This window comes from Chlamydotis macqueenii, chromosome 1, assembly GCF_036417535.1.
Source record: "Chlamydotis macqueenii isolate bChlMac1 chromosome 1, bChlMac1.mat, whole genome shotgun sequence".
Classification (NCBI taxonomy): Eukaryota; Metazoa; Chordata; class Aves; order Otidiformes; family Otididae; genus Chlamydotis; species Chlamydotis macqueenii.
The window spans coordinates 100,324,403-100,343,463 of record NC_141556.1 but is presented as its reverse complement, the minus strand read 5'-3'; positions in this window follow the sequence as shown (position 1 = coordinate 100,343,463).

The window sequence follows — 19,061 nt, the reverse complement described above, 5'->3', positions numbered from 1 at the left end:
TCACAGGGTGTTGAGAGCAGAAGCAGTAAAGCAAGACCTGATTTGACCTTATTGCTTAGGACTAATAGTAGCATTGATGGAAGGAGATCTCAAGATATCTGTTTGTATGTGTAACATCTGCCTTCTGGAGAGATAAACATGCTAAAACTTTGGAGTATAAACGTGTGTCCTATAAATAATTTAAGTCATACTTTAAAAATTCTATTAACTACTTCTGGTTTTGTAGGATTGGGCTAGACAGGGACTGAATGTTGATAATCAGCTTGGTGACAAGGGTAGAACTATATTCTCTTAATGTCCAGATCTCTTGTCAGTGTAACATAGAGAAGGCACTTTGGGTAAGACCTTGATAAGGAATAGAAGTAGGCTTAAATAGGCGAGCAAATTACTTTTGGTTTTTTTTTTGCTTCAACAAAATTTCATATAAGGTGCTAAAAAAGCAACTTCTAAAGTTAAGTGTCTAAGGTTAGGTTTCCTAAACTTTTTACTATGCAATTGTTGATATCAGTAAGCTATCAAGTTGCTTGGGTTGCTGAAGTAACCTTTTTGATCTACTCAGTAATTAATTTTGGCAAACTTGCATCTTTCTTCATGCATTTTTTTTTTAAAGGAAGGAGGGAAATTACACTTGTTCGATTAAATCTCTTTGTATGCCCTTTGTATAGATTCTATCTTAGTGCTTCTATTTGTCTAATTTTTCAGATTACAGTACTGTTGTCTTGTTTCTTGAGGCAGACTAGAGAAAATGAAAAGCACAGAGAGGAAATTGCAGCTTCTGTTTCTTATACTTTCCTTTTGGCTTTGAAAGGATCCCAGAAGCACTAAATAGCTCACTTGAAAATCCCTTTTCTCTTTCAGCTCTGTGGTACTCAAAGAGCTTTTACTTTCTTCTAACCAGTCTGTGGGATCCAAGCCTTTTACCAGCATCAGTCTATGCAAACATCATTTTTAGACTGGCAAATCACACCCAGCAAAGTGTTAGGGTGCATCTGAAGAGAGAAGCAGAAAAGAAATGGATAGGAAAAATGAGTGAACATAAACACCCCTAAGAAAGATAATGGGAAATTGATCCATATTTTGAGTTTGTTTGCTAGTATAAAACCAGAAATAGTGATGTTCTTTCTTTTTGCTTTTCCAGACCCTGGATTTGGAAGTGAAGTGATGAAATGTGGTGAGTAGGTTAGGTGGTGATACCATCTGTAGCAGTGTAATATGCAAACGATTGCATTGGTTACATCATCTTGCTTTCCTCCAGCCAATTGTGGCAGATTAAGATTCCTTCCAATGCTAACTTTATTTTGATAGAGAAAGGAGTGAACTTTTTTTTTATCTTCTGAAAACATACCCTTCATACACTGTAAGGGTTGGAGGACAACTTACATTTCACTTGGCAGTCTGTAACAATTAACTTGATGTAATCTACTTCTGTCTGCAGTGTCTTTCTAAAATTTGCTGGACTTTTAAATGTTATCTATTCCTGCTCTGTATTGATTTTTCTGATGCGATAAAAAATGAAAATTCAAACTGTGTTTTGTAACTTGTCCCAATTCACTCTTAGTATTTTTCTGCAGTTTAAGCATATAAAATGTTCTTTATTCACATGCCAGTGAGATTCTTTGTGGGCACAGAAAAGAATGTTTATTTATCAGTGCACTTAATTTTTATATTAATATGTCAGAGACATTAGCGTGAACTCCTATGATGTCTTAGATGAAATGTAAATCAAGACCTAATCAAATAATGATCTGAAGATGTCCAGAAGTTATATTCTTTTCAAATAATCTCTTCCAAATATGTTGGTTTTTTTTTTTTTTTAATAATTATCAGCAGCCATGGCATCTCTCATGTAGCACGTAGCTCTGAAATTAGTTGGATTGTTTAAAATGACAAAATCGGTTTCCATTTGCCAATATAATCAACATATGTGGTATTTCCACCAGTCAGAGTTCCTGTCTGGAAGGCTGGCAGAGAATAGAGAGGGAACACTGGCAAGTTGAGGGGAGGGCCATGTGTATTGTGTCCTGGATTCATGCTTGCCTCTCTTGATAGTGTGCACTAGCAGATGTGAGCTTGTAGGAAAACTTGGGTACCGAAGAACTATATAACATGGCTGTATTTGATTTTTTTCTGCAGACTTGGAAAAAGGGAGAATGCTAATGTTCACTAGTGACATGATGAACTGGGAGGAAATGATTGTAGTATTCTTTGTTTCTGATACAGTTTTCAAGTCAGCAGGTTGTTTTTTCTTTCCCCCTCCCCTCCTTTTTCTTTTTTTTCCATGGTGCTCAGACTATGTGTGAGACAGATGCTCAGCCTCTAGTTACCATCCTCCTGTGGCTTTCATCCCTCCAGTTTGATTGAATATGAGCACAGCAATGCTTTTTCTCCTCAAGACAGTCTGACAAACATTCTTTGTGTGAATGGTGCACTGTGTTGCTCTAGTAAACAGAATCGTCTTTTCATCCAGATGTCAGGAGAAGCGATGACTCCCTCGCAGTGCACCTGCATTGTACCATATCTCATTCCTCCAGGGAACTAGAGGTTACAGATGCCATCTGATATTTCTTTTAGCTGATACAGAGATGTCTGCAATCAGGCTAAGGCCAAATGCTTCCTTGCCGTGGAAAAGCTGTAGATAACTGCCCTTATTCAAAGAACTTTAGCACATACAGTTTGTAGAGTTCTCAGGAAATGCTCCCACCTGAGGGCAGGCATTTTCAGCCACGTAGCTGTACAGCAGGGCAGGGAGAAATGCAAGAGCTCAAGCATTTAAATGAAGCAGAACTGAAGAATTTACAGGCAATCAAGCAAAAGCTCTTTGATCCTCTAAGGAATGATTCCTTGTGTTTACTGACACTCTCTCATTGTCATCTCACAGGTTCATTGCCAGGGGTTCCATGCTAGGCCCTCGTATTGCAACTCATGCGAGTGAGAGAAAACACATATAAGTTATTAGGACACCCATATAATCTGAAAAAAATACTTCTTCTCTGGAAGGGGAGAGCTGTGCTGTCTATTAAGTTTGACTTCCACAAGCAGGATTAATAAGAGATCCTCATGCCACTGTGATTCTGCATGGCTGCAGGAAGGTGTGCTGCTTCGTCACTGTGTTCAATTTTAATATCTGTACATCAGGAATACACACCTGTGTGCTGATGAGCTTGATTTTATTTCATTTTAAAACTTTTTTTTTAATATACTTTCCCTCTAGCTGGCTTTGTAGACATCTATACCTCTCCGTTTCTGATAAGGAAGTGAAAAGGAGACATTGACATTTTAATCTCCAGCCAACACAAGATCCAGTAGCAGAAGACTGGCTATGCTGTGTTAAGGCCAGGCCCCTGATATCAGAACCATTAAAACTCCCTTGCTGCAGACTTCCTGGCCTGAACTTTGCTTGGTTAGGGAGAGATGATAGTTCATCTGCCTCCAGCTTCCAAGGCTGAGGTTAAAGCTCTGCTGGGAATTGTTGTTTCATTATTTGCCTTGGTGGTGGGTGCAAGTGTTTTGGTTTGGGTTGTTTTTTTTTTGTTGTTGTTGGTTTTGGTTTTGTTTTTTTTTTCCCCCCCTCAAAACAAAAGAGGAAAGCTTCTTTTATTCAGAGTGCTGTTTTCAAGGAATGGGAAACAATTCAGTGTGTTATTGTTAAGTCATGAGCATATTGCTAAGAAATACGTTGTTGAGATCAGAAGTCTAGCAAGCCACCCAAGTGAGATGACAACTTAAGTATAACTAAATAAGGAGTGCTAAAAGGACTTTGACAGTTTTCATTAACAGCATTGTCTGAGGGAAATGTCTACTTTGCTACTTCTGGCAGCGAGTCAAGACAGCAGTATAAGGAGTGTAATTACCTTGGGCACTGAGCCAAGTAATTTCGTGTAGCATTTTCATGTAAAACACATTAAAGTTTTGACATAAATTAGAGAATATCAGTATACCTCACATTTTAAATGTCATGTTCTTGACTTAAAACTATCAAAACTAACTAGGAGGATCACATGTGGAAACTTCTCAATCTAAGCAGTCTTACCATCTGCAGTCTGTTAGGCAAAGATAGTTTTTTTTATGTTTCAGCTCCAATGTAAAATTATTTCTTTTTTCTGTAAAATTATCTTAAGTACTTACTGCCTTGTTCTGACTTTGTGCAACAATATGGCAAAAAGCTAGAATGATTGGAGAGTTTCCCTGAATGGAAGGGGATGGATTGTGGGAAGAAGCACTGAATGTACTGATGCTTTCAGGATGGCCGTCAGAGTTTTCTTCAGTTATTATCCTGAACTCATAAGCACATAATGCAGCATAATTACTTGACTGAAGACACCTACTATATATATATTCATGCTATAGATTATTATAAATTGAATAATGCAATGAAGTAATTGCCCCTCCTCTTAAATATAATTCTTGTGCAACAGAACTTCAAAACTGTGGAAATGTCATTGTGTGCATTCTGGAATATCATTGTGGTGATTCAGTGCTGACTGTTTCCCTGAACTGGGAGCGTGGAAAAATTTCAACTTAACATGACTTCAATTTTCAGATAGCTATTTTGGCAAGGAATGCATGAATGGCATGCAACTGATTTGGTTGTTAATCTCTGTTAGGATGTTATTGATTTTTAGTGGAAATCGAGTGCTTTTTTTTTTTTTTTTTTCCTTTTTTTTTTTTCCCCCTCCCCTGGCATTCTGGTTACAGTCCTTGGTCATGTAACGTGCATATGCCTTGCTATCCGTAAAATTTTTTCCATTGAAAATGAGAGCCTTAATACAGGCAGACCTGACTTGACTGATAAGTGACAGGCTTGATAAACTTGTACATGTTTTGGAGCACTCTCTAAATGGCCATTTAGTTTACAGTACAAATGTTTGACTACTTTGTTTTTTCTTTCTACCTTTCAGTTGCTTGAATCTCAGACTTAAGCTTGGGTGTGGTATTAGAATATAAATGTGTTGGGTAGATATTTACAAATTCTGATTTCTGCTGGAAATAAGTGAATGTGAAGTACTAAGCATTAAAAGTGATGTACTCTTTTTTTCTTTCTTTCTTTCTTTCTTTTTTTTTTTTCTCCTGTTTTTAATACTGTACATATGTATGCCAGAACTCTTTGTCCGCTTGCTGGCAGTAGGAATAGAATGGGCATAATTCTGCCACCAGCACACCCCTGAGACCTAAATAGGACTGTCGACTTTTGCCTTTCAAAATGAAGGATCAGACCATGACATCTGGATCTTTACAGGGAAATGGAGTACAGTTAATCTAAAGAGAAAGAAAAAGATTAGCCACTTAAACCTTTTCTCATTTTTTTTTGTGGATCACAGTTGGATTTGACAGAACATGATTGGCTCAAACTGGATGCTATATTGCAGTGAGCTTCCAGATAACTTTAATTTTTAAACTTACTTTTGCTTTTATTCAGTATTAGCAGACAAGATGTCTTCTGTGACAGGTAACTGTGGCCTAGGGTTACCTTTCTACTTCAGGTGAAGTACAAACAAAATTCTAAACTTCTTGCACCTGTATCTAACTGATTACTATTTTTTTTTTTGTGCCATGACATACCAGGAAACTGGCTGAAGATGTCCAAATGACTTGTGCTGCACTTTCCAGCCTGGTTTTGGTAATGCTTACAAAGCTGGAAATGTTTTTCATATGGTTCCTCATGTTTGAGATGTCTGTGAGTGAAAACCACCTTAATAGCTGGTTTCTGACTGACCTTCAAGTACTTTGGTTAGCAGATACTCTACTTTGTAGAGTCTTGGAACCTGAGGACCTTGCTCAGGTCTAGGTAACCCCGCAGCACAAACTATGGTTCATAAGACCTTTAGCCAAAGGCTCTGTTATGGTACAGCTGTGCTGTTATGTTGTAAAGTTGGTGCAGGCCTGATGGGAATGAGAGGAGAGACTGTCCATGCCACGTTGTCCAGCCATAATATGCAATGTAAAAGTGCATGGACTGTATGGGACCCCACTAATGGAAAGACCATAGTGGCATTCCTAGACTACTACTTAGGTTTCTCATTTTCTTTATAGCTGTCAGATGATTTAAAAACTGATTTTGATATATCAGTGTCTGTAGCAGAGAACAAATACAGTCTTTTCACCCTGTTTTTATGGCAGTGTGAAATGATTCTTCTTTTCAGGTGAAGATCTACAAATTATGTGAAATAGCAGTTAAGCTCCTCAGAAAAGCATTTGGTCACAAATGCTAGCATGAACTTGTCATTGCAGCCTTCTGTATTTACAGATGCCACTGTAAATTTGCCCATTCGGCTAGAGCACCCATTGTAACAGCGGGCTCTTCAAAAGACAGATGCAAACAAATGCAACAGAAACTTTGCATTTGTGTTTTTAATGACTTAATACTTCTTAAGCAGCTATTTTTCAGCTAATGTCTTGTTTCCTACTTTTTGTGCCTAAGTACTCTTTTATTATTTTCCTGCTGTGGAATCTTTTATACTGGCAGTTTTATTTTTTTCTTTTTAATTTTTAAGGCTGTAAAGTGGTTTTATTTTTTTTCTTTCTATGGAAATGTGTGTCCCAATATAACTCATTAAGAGCTTGCTTTAGTGCTTTTGTTTGATTTCCCGCTGTGAGGAAGTGTTTTAATACATCTTTTCTGAAGACAGTGGAGCTTTTTTCTTGTTGAAACTGCAAGCCTGATAAAGGTGTTTAATATTTAATGTATCTGACAACTCCAGACAATGACAGGAGGGCTGTGCTCTCATGGTAGAGAAATAATGATGGTGCACAAAACCTCTTCAAGGCTCATGATCAGTCTATGGCTGACAATAAAACAGTACAAAGAGGCCTGAATAAGTAGTGTGTTAAACTTCTCTTGTAGAATAATGTGAAACAATGCTAATTGAGGAGACTTGCAAGTTTGTTTGGGACTGTGCTTATAGTTTAGAGTGATCCTACAAGAAAGATCTGGGACTCGCTGGCTTTCTAAGGAAAGCATTATAATGAGTTTCTGGGAATTACTGTGAGTTTCTCAAGAATGACAGATCTTCTTTAACTAATGTATTATATTTTCCTATCTGCAGCTACCTGCTGTTGGTCACATTAGGCAGTCTCTGGCCTGGTGGAAGAGTTGTCTTACTTCCTCCTGCTGATCGTAGAAGCTGCTACCAACTCAAAATCAAGCCACGGGGCTGCTTTTATGTCTGAAACTGCAACTTATTTTTTGATTGATATTTCGGATGACTTGGGCTTTTAAAATATATGTTTAAAAACAAACAAAAAACCTTCTTGACAATCTTGTTCACTTTCTGAAATAATCCATTCTGATAAGTTTTTCTCCTCAGGGCTTCCATTGACTTGCTGCTTCTGATTATAAGTCTTCTGATCTTGTTTCTAGAACAATAAATTTTAGTTTCACTGTATCAGTCATGTACCCTGAAGCACTGGTCACTTCTCTTCAATATGTTCATGCCTGGAAGGCACCTGATATTGATGATGAGAAAGGAGTTATTCGCCTGATGTATGAAACAAACACTTCTATTGGACAGATCCATACAATCTGTTTTTCTTTGTGCTTGTTTTATCCACCTACAGCAAGCAAAATGATCAAGTCTTTAGCAGAGCAGAGGAATAAACCAGTCTTCTGAATTCTTAACATCTGAAGAAGAACATCCATTTCAATTTTAGCACAGAGGTTAGCTCTAGAGTTATTAGATCATCTTGCCTTAGAAATCTAACCATTGCTGTCATACTTGCTCTAATTTCAGAAAATGCTATTACATTTATACCTTGCTACTGTATACCAGAAAATCAGCTTAGCCTAGGGTACATTATATTTCCTTTCTACAACTTGCTTCATTTAAGTAGAGGAAGACTACTTTCTTTCTTTCTTTTTGAAGCCTGTTCTTTTAATTGTTCTATGGCTTCAACTCTTTTCCATACTTTTTTTTTTTTGGTAGAAACACATCCTTCTGGAACTGTTCTAAAAAAAACACAACAAAAAACACCCACGCTGTATGTAGGAACAAAACCAAATCCCCAAAGTTGGAATCCCAGCCATGCTGCATAATGCTAGGAGTTGATGTTTTACAGAATCGTGGTCAAATTATTTTTTGTTTCAAGGAAGTGGCTTGACTGACTACCCAATATTTTTGTAGCTGTGTATCATTATAGCTAAACAAACCTTTACCCTTTTCCCAAAATCCTCGTGATAATAGGAGGTTTTTTGGTCATTATTGGCTGCCTTCCCTCTGTCTTGCTACTGTTACAGTCTTGCTGCATAACATAAACAGGATTGTGCCAGAACTTGGCACTTGAAACAACTTTTTCATTTTGTGTGTCAGAGTTTCGACTTCCCTTCCCCTTCTTCTTCTGGATGCCATAATCCAAATACTGTAATAAAGGAATAAGACACTGAAACATGACAAAAAGTCTTATGATTCATTTATTTATAGATGTATGACAGCTTGGGGACTACTTTATCTTTCTTTCCTCACAATGTACCTTTTTGTTATAAATCCGAAATGACTAGACATAATGGCACTTTTTTTCCAATATTCTGAACAGTAAGTATGAAGGTAAAGGAGGTGTTGAGTTATGCCTGCCTTGCTTACTCTTACTTGCTGTGTTTGGACTGTGCTTTGAATTTGATTCCTGTGCATATTCAAGCATAATTTGGAACTGACAGATGCTACTCTGGGTATTAGTGGAGCTACTTGTATACTTAGTTATGATATCTTTGTGCATTTTGCATACTGACACCTCAACTCTGTGGGAATAGTGCTTGCTTTCGTATTTTAAGTTAGATGAAACTGTAGATGTTCTTGCTAACAGAAGTGTAAGAAGTGTATAATCAACTTTCTCTTTTTATTTTTTTTCTTAATGTTGTGTCCCAGACCATGAATTCCATACCATGATTCATTGTGAGCACATATAGTTATTTTGTTAATGTCTCTTGGTTTAAAATATTATTAAAGGAAATTGCCTATAAAAAGTACAAAATCTGATTTTTCTCCAAAATGTCAGTGTGCCAGGTAATTCTTCATGATCAAATACAGTAAGAGCAGAGAGCCTGAAATATTCTAATCTGTGAGTGGAATTCATTTGTTATGTAAATTAAGTGGAAAAATTGTGCAGATGTGAGAACAGGAGGTTTCACATTCTAAATCAAGCTCTAATGTCTTTGCACCAGTTCATGTTTTATTGAAAATTTCATTAGTTTTCTGTTACACTTAATAACAGGTATGTAGGAGAACTTAATAATGTAATTGACCAAAGGTTTTTCACTTAAAAACTACATATATAGTTCCATACGTACATATATATGTATGTGTATATAGATATATAGATAATCATACATTATTTAGCTGTTCCTTTGAGTTGTTTATTTTATTTTATTTTATTTTGGTATTCAAAGTTGTGCAAGACTGTAGCTTTTCAACTCATTCCATATTTTCAACCTCTCTTTATGCAATTAATTTCACAAAATCTTTTATGCACTTCCTTGAAAGAAAAAAGAGGAGTGTGGACAGATGCTATGGCTAGGAAGGCAGATGCACTAGGGAAAAACAGTTACATGACTAATATTTTTTTTTTTTCCCCTGAGTGCAGGCGTTAATGGATATGTGAGGTGGAGGACATCACCCTTCACTTTGCTGGGTACTGCTTTGAAATCTGAAGTACCTTGGGAATTGAGATAGTCTTGCAGAAAGTAACTGTCATGGTTCTAGACTGAAAAAGCCAAAGAAGTCTAAATTTTTGAACATTCAAAAGTGCAGTGATTTCCTGTCTTCCATAACTTCCTTGCTTAGCATCTGACTTGTGTTTTTGCTGTTGGAATAGGTCCATTTATAGTGGGAAGAGTTTCTCTGTGTACAGGTATAGCCCCACAGGCTTCAATATCAGTATGATATAGTTTTACTTCTTCAGTCAAGGACTTAGGTTAGTAGCCTCATGAAGAAGGCTAGAATAATTTGAATGTCTACACTGTAGGCGTAGGTGAAATAATTACTCCTTGAAGTGACTTGTAGTCATTCAGTAGCAAAACAGAGTTTAAGAAACAATTCTAGGCTTCATCTGATCTAGCAGGAGACAACACTTTAAACCCCTTTTCATAAGGAGGACACTTTTTGTTTGTTGCATCCCGGTGGCAATTGTTCATTCTGTGCTTTCTATAGAGTATATTACAACTGTACATCTTTTATTAATAAAAAGCAGACTTTGGCCCAAAAATAAATTGGTCTCTTCTTAAACAACATATGAGAAGTATGGTTAAATCATGCTTCTGACTGAACGTTAAATGAAAATGTGGTAGGTGAATACTTCTGTTGAGGTGTCCTGATGTGTTTCTCTTCATGTATCTCTGCAAATCTAGCCTGAATTTGAGGAAAGGGTCAATTTTCAATTGAGAGTACACTTGTAAGATACGCACAGTCCATTTTGGTCATTGTCTTATTTTAAAAAATTAGGTTTTTTACATAGTAAGCTTCATCTTCTCCTGTTTATTTAAAACAAACTGTTCTTTCATAAATTTCAAACCACGAAAGCTTTGTAAGCTTTATTTTAAGAAGGCATATTTGACTGTCAAAGCACAGAAAACTTCAGGAATTTGCTTAAATGTATGTCTCCTGATGATATTTCTACTCCTTTTGCTGACTCTAAGCTGCATGTGCAATACTCTTTTGCATTTCTAATATGTAGAATTTCATGGATTATACAGAATACTCTATTTTAAATATAGAATAATAGGATTTCTAAAAATAACTTCACCTGGGCTCCTACTGTAACTATGCTGCTGAAAAGTCTGAAGTGATCAGTTAGTAAAAGTTACTTTCTCATTAAAGCAATGAAAATATATAACTAGAACCACAGCAGCAACCGTGTATGATGTGCAGTCTTCTCTGGACTTTCCATACACTCTTTTCTAGAGCTTAACAACAGTTATTTCAACTGGTTTAGTTGTTCAGTTAATTGAAAAATAGATTAGCCATAGCAAATTAATCAGTTTCTCAGGCTTGCTATCCTTTGTTTTCCTTATTATCTGTTTTTCTCTTAGTTTTTATGAAGTTATGGAAAGTATTTCTCTGTTTGAATACAGATGATAAATCTCTAGAGATGCTTTTGGGAGATGAAGCTTCAGGGGTTTGAAAGACAGACATTTACATTTAAAGTGCAAATTATTTGGGCTAGTGGGTTATTATGTCTTCAGGGCCATTTCTGCCAGTGTTTCTCTAAATGTGACACATGGGACTTCTTCAGCCTTAATAAAGATGAAAGTTACTAGAGCATGAAACTTTACAAACAAGTTCTATTGATATATGTTGCAGATTTTGCTCATTTCCATTTTAAGTGGAAACCAGTTTATAGCCTTGTAAAATGGAGCATCCTAGTCATTGTTTTGGTTTTAGCACTAAAAATAGCTGATATGGCTGTAAAGTTACATGGCACTTCACAAATACAAAGTAGGAGTCATCCTGAAACAGCTCTGAAGCTTAAGTACAAAACACAGGTGTAGTCTTGGAATAGTAAATAGTAAAAGAGAACAAGAGATGATGAAGAAAAAGAAAATTTTTTTTTTTTTTGAGGTGAGATAACAGGGAGAAGTATTAATCATCAAGTGCAGAACACATAGAATAAAGATGAAAAAAAGTGACAGATCCTCTAGATTACAGCTACAGGTTTCTACCCATAGTTTGTGAAAGTAGAAATTGAGATTAAAGAACTCTAAAACTTGAAGATAAGGAGACTAAACCTGACATAAAAAAAAAACATCAATGGAAGATGTGGGAGAAAGGGAGAGAAAGATAAGACTAGTGAAAAATGCATCCTAATTTCTTAGGGAAAGGAAGCAAAGACACTTGATGAAGGCAGACATGCTTGCAATGGTGAGAAGGAAAACTAAGTGGCATTGAAACTATAACAAATCTACTTGAGCAGTTTGAGCAGTCAGTCTGCAGACTTTGACTTGCATATTTGATAGCTTTTGCTTTTTTTCTTCTATATCAGCGGTATCTCCCTCTTTCCTGTTAAAGGTAGATGTGAAATTAGATTCAGATTCTTGATACCTGACAGCTAACATCTGGCAGTATTAGATTAGAACAGGATGTTCTTTAATAGAGCAAGGGGAAAGCTAACAGAGACTGAAGGAATACATGTATGTTCAAAGAACTTCTGATGAACTCCTAAAATGTGGTCCCAGTAATGTATATCCAAAACAGTATATGTAGTCCTTGGAGACTGAAAAACACATTTGATCCTATGCCTTCAAAAATTGAGTGTATCTTCTATACTCTGCTCTGCACAAGAGTTCTGGAACGGAGATAACAGCAGACATGTTTTTACGTTTCTCAGTCTATGAAATCTTGCCCAGAAGTACTGGAGGAAAAATATGGACCTAGGGTCTTCCAGTGCAGACCAGTAACCAATTGCTAATCATGGTGTCTGTAAAATTTTTACAGGTATTGACAGGTACATATATAAATGTTACCAGCTCCTTTACATCAGACCCTTATAAGCCCTTGAGTATCCTGGCCTTCTAAAGGTCCACTTGGATACAGGTGTGGTCTCAGCTCGTACACATGGCCATTTGTAACTGTCACTTTGTAAGACAGAAATGAAATGCTAAAGCCTTGAGGCACTAAGCCTTGGATGTTTGATGCAGGCTGGGTCCCTGAAGGGAAAAAAAAAAGTGAACAAAAACTCTTTCCCTCTGTAAGAATACAAGGAGCAGATTCCTCTGTTAATGTAAAACTCCAAAGAACAACTAGTAAGAATAGCTCTGATACTGATATGTAACTTGAAATAATATATATGACACTCTCGGCTGGGTCTGACTGGGCCCCGAGGAGTCTGGATCAGTGTAACAGTCACTCGAATACCTGTAAGGGATATTCTGGATGTGGACTGTTTTTTGTTTGGGATTTGGTGGGGTCTTGTGTTTTTTTTTTCCTAGTGGAATTTGTCTACTCTAGATTACCGCTCATGCCACTTGTCTGTGGGAAGTGTACATCTGTTAAAGATAGTTATACATGTACCTTCCTGTGCTGAGTGGACTTTCCATTCCTGTCCAACTTTTCTCCTGAGATTTTACTGGTAAAAAAAAAAAAAAAAAGATTTCTCCTGATGAGACTTCTGTATTGCTTACATCAATAATTCATAATGTTCATTCTCTTGCTGCTCTGAAGAAAGACGAGGAAAGAAGGAAGATTGTGGTAGAGGGAGGCGGAGAAGCAGGTTATTTCAGGCAAAAGGAGTAAGAGGTAATATAATCTAAAAATGGATTGTAACTGTTCTCAAACTTGTCTTTATTGCCCTGAAGCCTCTAAATTATATTTCTATAAAAGCTTGTTTCTGTAAGAGGTATTTTCTGTTCTCTTTCTGGTCAAGATGTTTCAGACTTCTGTGCCTCAGAATTATTACCTTGACAATCAATAAACTTACACTAATCCATCTGAGATTTCCCATTTGAAATTATTTACTTACTGGAAGTGTCGTGTACGTGACAAAATAAAACTGAAACTGGAAGAGTTATGTTAAAGGTGCATTTATTTCCATTAGCTCTTTCTGAGAATTTTGAAACATGAGCTTGTTATAAGAGTTGCATGGTATGCTGCTCCAAGTAACTGCTTGCAGTGGGAAGGTGCACTTGAACCTGACAAGTAGGAGGGGAAACTTCTCCCTCATAAGTGAGGGAGAAGTGTTTGACTACTGATGTACCAACAGATCCTTGCTTTGTGGAGGCTTTGATCAGCTGATGATTGCATCACCTTCTCTTAAACCTATTTTCCTATGACAGGCAGGCATAAGAGAAATCTGTGGTTCCATTTTCATAGCAGTGATGTTCATCACAGGCATGCTCAAAATTCTGACTCTCTTCATCACTATCTTCCCCTTGGCTGCCCTTGTTGTAGGCAACTCTTTACAAACACTTCATTTAATTTTGAACAGGCCATCCACCTGCGGCTTAGCAGTGAAACTGGAACATGAAACTAGTGATGTGGCATTGGTTTAGATTTTCTAAGTGTTCTGGCTACATCCAGGGACAAATGCTAGGTAAGAGAAGATTAACCTGGACAATGTCTGTTTCTCAAGAAAGTGTTACTAGTTGAACTTTGCTCTATAATACTTTAGACTGAAGCCCTGAGCGGAGTGGAACTCTTAGTAAATATTCCGTGTGCTAACTATTTGCAGAATGTTGTTTCTCAGGCTTAGGTCTTACATTCCAGCATTTTGACTTTGTGAAATTCTTTTTCTTCCCATCTGTCTGTCCCAAATGCTATAAATGCCCTTGGTTAAGGGCTGGATTTCCACTAAAAAATGACTGGAGTCAGGTATCAACTGATGCCAAACATTGGTACCACTCAGGTATCAATGTTTTCCTCTGGACCTTCTGGAAATCACAACGGGAATAAACTGAATGTTCTCACACAGCTTAGCAAGCTTTTGGACAGGAAATGAGATGACAAAACCTTATGTTAAGATTCTCTAGTTTCTGAGGCTTTGCAAATAATCTTTAGCAAGTATTAACACTTCAAATAAGCAAACAGCATTTCCTTCCTACTCACCCATCCTTTCATGTTCTTGCTTCAAGTTTTTTGACTCTTATTTGTTGAAGACTTGCTGCCACTGTCTCCTTTTCACCACCATTTGTTTCATTGGAGAGCTATTATGACAAGCAAGAGGGTGCTTAAGAGACTAGGGGGAGGTACATCATTTTTCACTCACTGGTTTACTCTGCCTTGTGTGGTGGTAAAATTATTAATATTTAAGATTTGAGAGGTCTGGCTAAGAAGTTTATCCTAACTAAAAGAACATTCCTTTTAACTAAAAACAGTCTTTGATTTTTATTTTTTTTATTTTTTTTTTTTTTTCAACCGCACACTTCTGCTGTAAGATAATACTGGGTATGCCACTCTTGTAGGCTGCACCGAGAGCCATTTCTCCGTATTGTCACACTAGTTACTGTTTGACTCTTAGAAGTCCTTAAGCATTTCATCTCTCCTAGGAATGGATACCTGGTTTTGTTAACACGGAAGTGATTGGGTTTCCTTGCCTTTTAAAAATTTTTCCTGTTTTTTCTTTTCTGAAATAGTACATAGTCTGGGTCTCTGCAGTCGCTTGGTGGACAACAGGGGAGCAGAGGGGAAAATGCCATCCAAATGTTCTCTCTCTATATCATAGCTAACAAAGATTCTGTCTGACTTGTTGTAAGGGTACTTTCATTATTACACTCCTGGAGTCCTCAGACCTTCAGCACTTGAAAGCTCAATCTCTGCATTGGTGAGGAGGCACTGCTGTTCTAGAGAGTACTTTGAGAAGCTTGGATGAAAAAAAATCTTATCAAAGTGGTAGGAAGACACTCTTACCTGTTCTACAGCAAAATAGAGGAAAGAACTTGGCTGTCTTCTGAAAATGTGTATTTGCATTCATATGCATATATGAAGGATAAAGAATGGAAAACAGCTGATGAGGTTTGGTATACATAACTTTTTGAAGCTGTTATTTCAGACTTCCTTTACTGTAACTTATTTGTAAATCAAGACTTATAAATCAAATCTCTCTGTGTGTGTTTATAAAACAAATCTTGGATCATAAGAATGTTATTGACTACTGAAACAGTGAGGAGAAAAAAAAAAAATTCCTTCTGTTGCCTGTGAGCAGGATTGGGTCCATAAACAGATTTCATCTGTCTACAGCTTGATGTAAATAATAATGTTGCTCTGAGCTAGCATTGATTCAGAATAAGGCAAGGCTTACTCTAGGCACATCAATACAGTTTAAAATATGACTTGTTTCAGCCAGTTTAAATGCCAGGCAAGTTACTGCTGACTTCTAAAATGCAAATAGCTTCACTTCTTCACAGATGCTGTCCACTCTGCCCTCCCTTCTATGCAATTTTGTATCCCTGGCACCTCCCTAGACTAATGTATCTGCTGGCTATGAGGCTCATTAACACTGCTGCATGGATCCCAGTAATCCACCCATCCTTGTTAGTTAATTGCAGGAACATCTGGCTGTTTGGAGGATAGCTTTAACACTGTTTCTGCCAGTTCAGCTTGAATGTAACTTCCTGCCATCTCAATCAAAAGCAAATGTAAATTATGTTGCTCATAAGTCCATTTCAAATTTATTTTTTATCTGTTCCAGCACTACTACTCCTAAACATTGAGCTTAAATGTAATGAAGCTGTAAAACTGCAATCTGTACCTATAACTGTGTGTATGGGTGTTTTTTTTTAATACATAGGTGTCTTCTATTATTTCAGCCCTTTCATTTTTTTTAAGAAAAACATGAAGAAAAATACTATTCTATTTTTTTCCCTTAATTTTTAAATTACTTGGTTGCAAGTGGTGAAGCTTTAACAGTGAATGCTAACATATGATGCTTAGTGAAGTTGCCCTCTTGATAGGGAAGAAGTGGTACAATGTGTATTTGAAGTTTGAGACCTAACAACTGTTTGGCTTGTATTACGTATTATATAAATTCTTCCCTCTATGTATTTATTCTGAATGAAAGACTGGTTCCAATCCTCTCTCCATGGCCTTATCTTTGCTGTACTGCCTAAACTGAGATCACTGCAGGCGCTTAAGGCAAAATTCTGAAAGTACAAAAATAGAAGATGATACCCCTAGAATGCTTCCTGCAATAGTCTCTACCTTTTGAGCACCGTTTTAACAGTCAGGGCTATTGAAAACTCCCCTAATAAGCTGGGATTTTAAGTGGGGAGGAAAATGAAGGGTTGATGTTGGTTATATGGTGCTGCTGTTATTTAGCTTTGGCTGAAGAGGAGTAAGATGTGACTGGGGGGTCAAGTTCTGATAAGCCACCTTGCCCTGGGAAGACCTGTGGGTTATGGGGGGACTTGTGGAGCTCAGTAGTAATGCATCAAAGGAGAACTAAGTAACATACCTGTGAGGCATCTCCTGTCTAATATGTTGCAGACTTGTACGCTTCGATGGCTAGGACTATGGAGCATGAGGGGGGTCAACCCTTACTGAACTTCAACTCATACTGAAGAATGGATTTCTTAATGGAAGGGGAACTAGACTGGGTATTTGCTATTTATCTGTTTGGTGGTTTTGGTCAAATTATTTTATCTCTTATCTCCATCTTTTAATCTGCAGAATGCAGATACTTTGTCTCTGTGGTGTGATCCGATCACCACAAGTGAAATACAAATCTTTACTGAGAGATATCTCTACTGCTTACAAATGATGTATAGGAGTTTTCAGGTCTTCTCCTAATTAGTTGTACTCCTGCACCCCAAACCTACATAGATATATATTTCTTTGCCATTGCAGAATTCCATTAACTTCAGGTCAGATTGCAGTTTGCCTTCCTGCATAACAATGGAGAACTAGAGACTCGTTCTGTCCATAGTACCTTGAATTAGAGGAAAATACTTTTAAAAACAACCTAAAATCAGAAAAAAATATTTTAAAATAAGTTTTAAAATTGAGTCGTATTCAGTTTAAGTCAATCAATAGGCTAGAAAGAAAAATTCAGAATAAAAAAATCAGTTTTGTTGAATGTTTATGTCTTTAGGCTTTTCTTAAGACTTTTGTTAAGGGAGTTGCATACAACAATATAATTGAATGTCTCTCCTAAATACTTGTGATGTGTTAAGAACTGCTTTTTCTGTATTACTATTGTCAGGAAGTAAATGATCTCAGTATTAGAGAGTGAGTTTCAAAACTGCATGTGGAATCAGATGTTAAAAGTGAAAAGACAGCAAGTGAGCTGTGTGTATAGTTCCTCTTGAAGCTTTAAAAATACATTCCTGCAGGGAAAGAACTTTTGAAGATACAACAAAAACTAAGGGTATTTCTCTCTCTTTCTATGTCTTTGTGCTAGGTACTGAGAGACATTTTGGAGAAAGTCAACAAGAAGAGTTCATATAAATATACCAATATTCATTTTAAAGTCCCTATTTCATCATTTCACTAATTATATGCTGAAGAGCAGAAAAGCAGTTATAAGACTATTCCTGGTTCTTAAAAAAACTGCTACGTATGCTGAAAACAGGCCTAATTTGTAGACTGAAAGCAGAACTTTTCAGTTCTGGGCATATTGTATAATCACTTACAATTTTGACAGGGTTAGCCTGGAGCAGAATGAAAATAAGTGCCGAATTCATTTCTTGTATAATAGGTATCTTCCATAAGAAGTCAATGGAGGAGAGGGAAAAACACCCCAACCTGTCCTTAAATGGAATTTCTTTTGTACTGCATACGTTTTTCCTTATTGTAGTGTGGACAAGACCTCACTAGAAATACTTTATTGTAAATAATCTTTTCTCAGAGATCCCATTGAGGTAAGGTGGTTTAAAAAAACAAAACAAAACAACAAACCAACAACTAACCAAACAAAAAAAAACCAACAAAACAATAACAAAAAAACCCAACAAACCAAACCCCAATATTTTTTTTTTCCTTACAGTTAGTGAGATAACAGTTGGGTTATCAGAATACTAGTAACCTGTTGTGTTTTCTCTTAGAGATGTTAATCTTCTACCTTCCTTCCTGGGATGTGAAGACCAAAAAGGTGTTACACTATTTATGGTTAAAAGTAGTAATAACATGTGAAAAAGTGAAACTCTTACTCTGAAGGAATAGCAAATTGCTTTACTTGGTTCAGAATCAGGAATTGTAGACTTGTCACACACCTGGTTTTGGTCAAAACCAGAGATGTGGCTGATAAAAATGTATCTACAGATATAGAAGAGCTGAAACAGTAAAGCTAAATTTCTATGAATGCATTTTGTGTGTTTTAAAAGACAAATGTCAAAAGTAATCGTGAATTATATGGTAGTGTCCTAGTTCCGACTAGGATAGTATTAACAGCCAGAGATTTGAGGCCCCTCCAGAAAAAATTCTGAGCCAATGGTACTATTGTCAATGAAAACTGGTAAGGCAGGTTACTATTACAGCAGGATCTAATTCTTGGGTTAATTTGCCATAATTCAGCTCATGCTTTAATATTGATGTCTGTAAGCTTATACATTTCAGAACCTAGAATGTGGGCTATACACATGGGATGGCTGAATCTGAAATATTTAAGCATCATCACTGATGAACTTCCAAAAAGTAAATGAGAAAGAAATA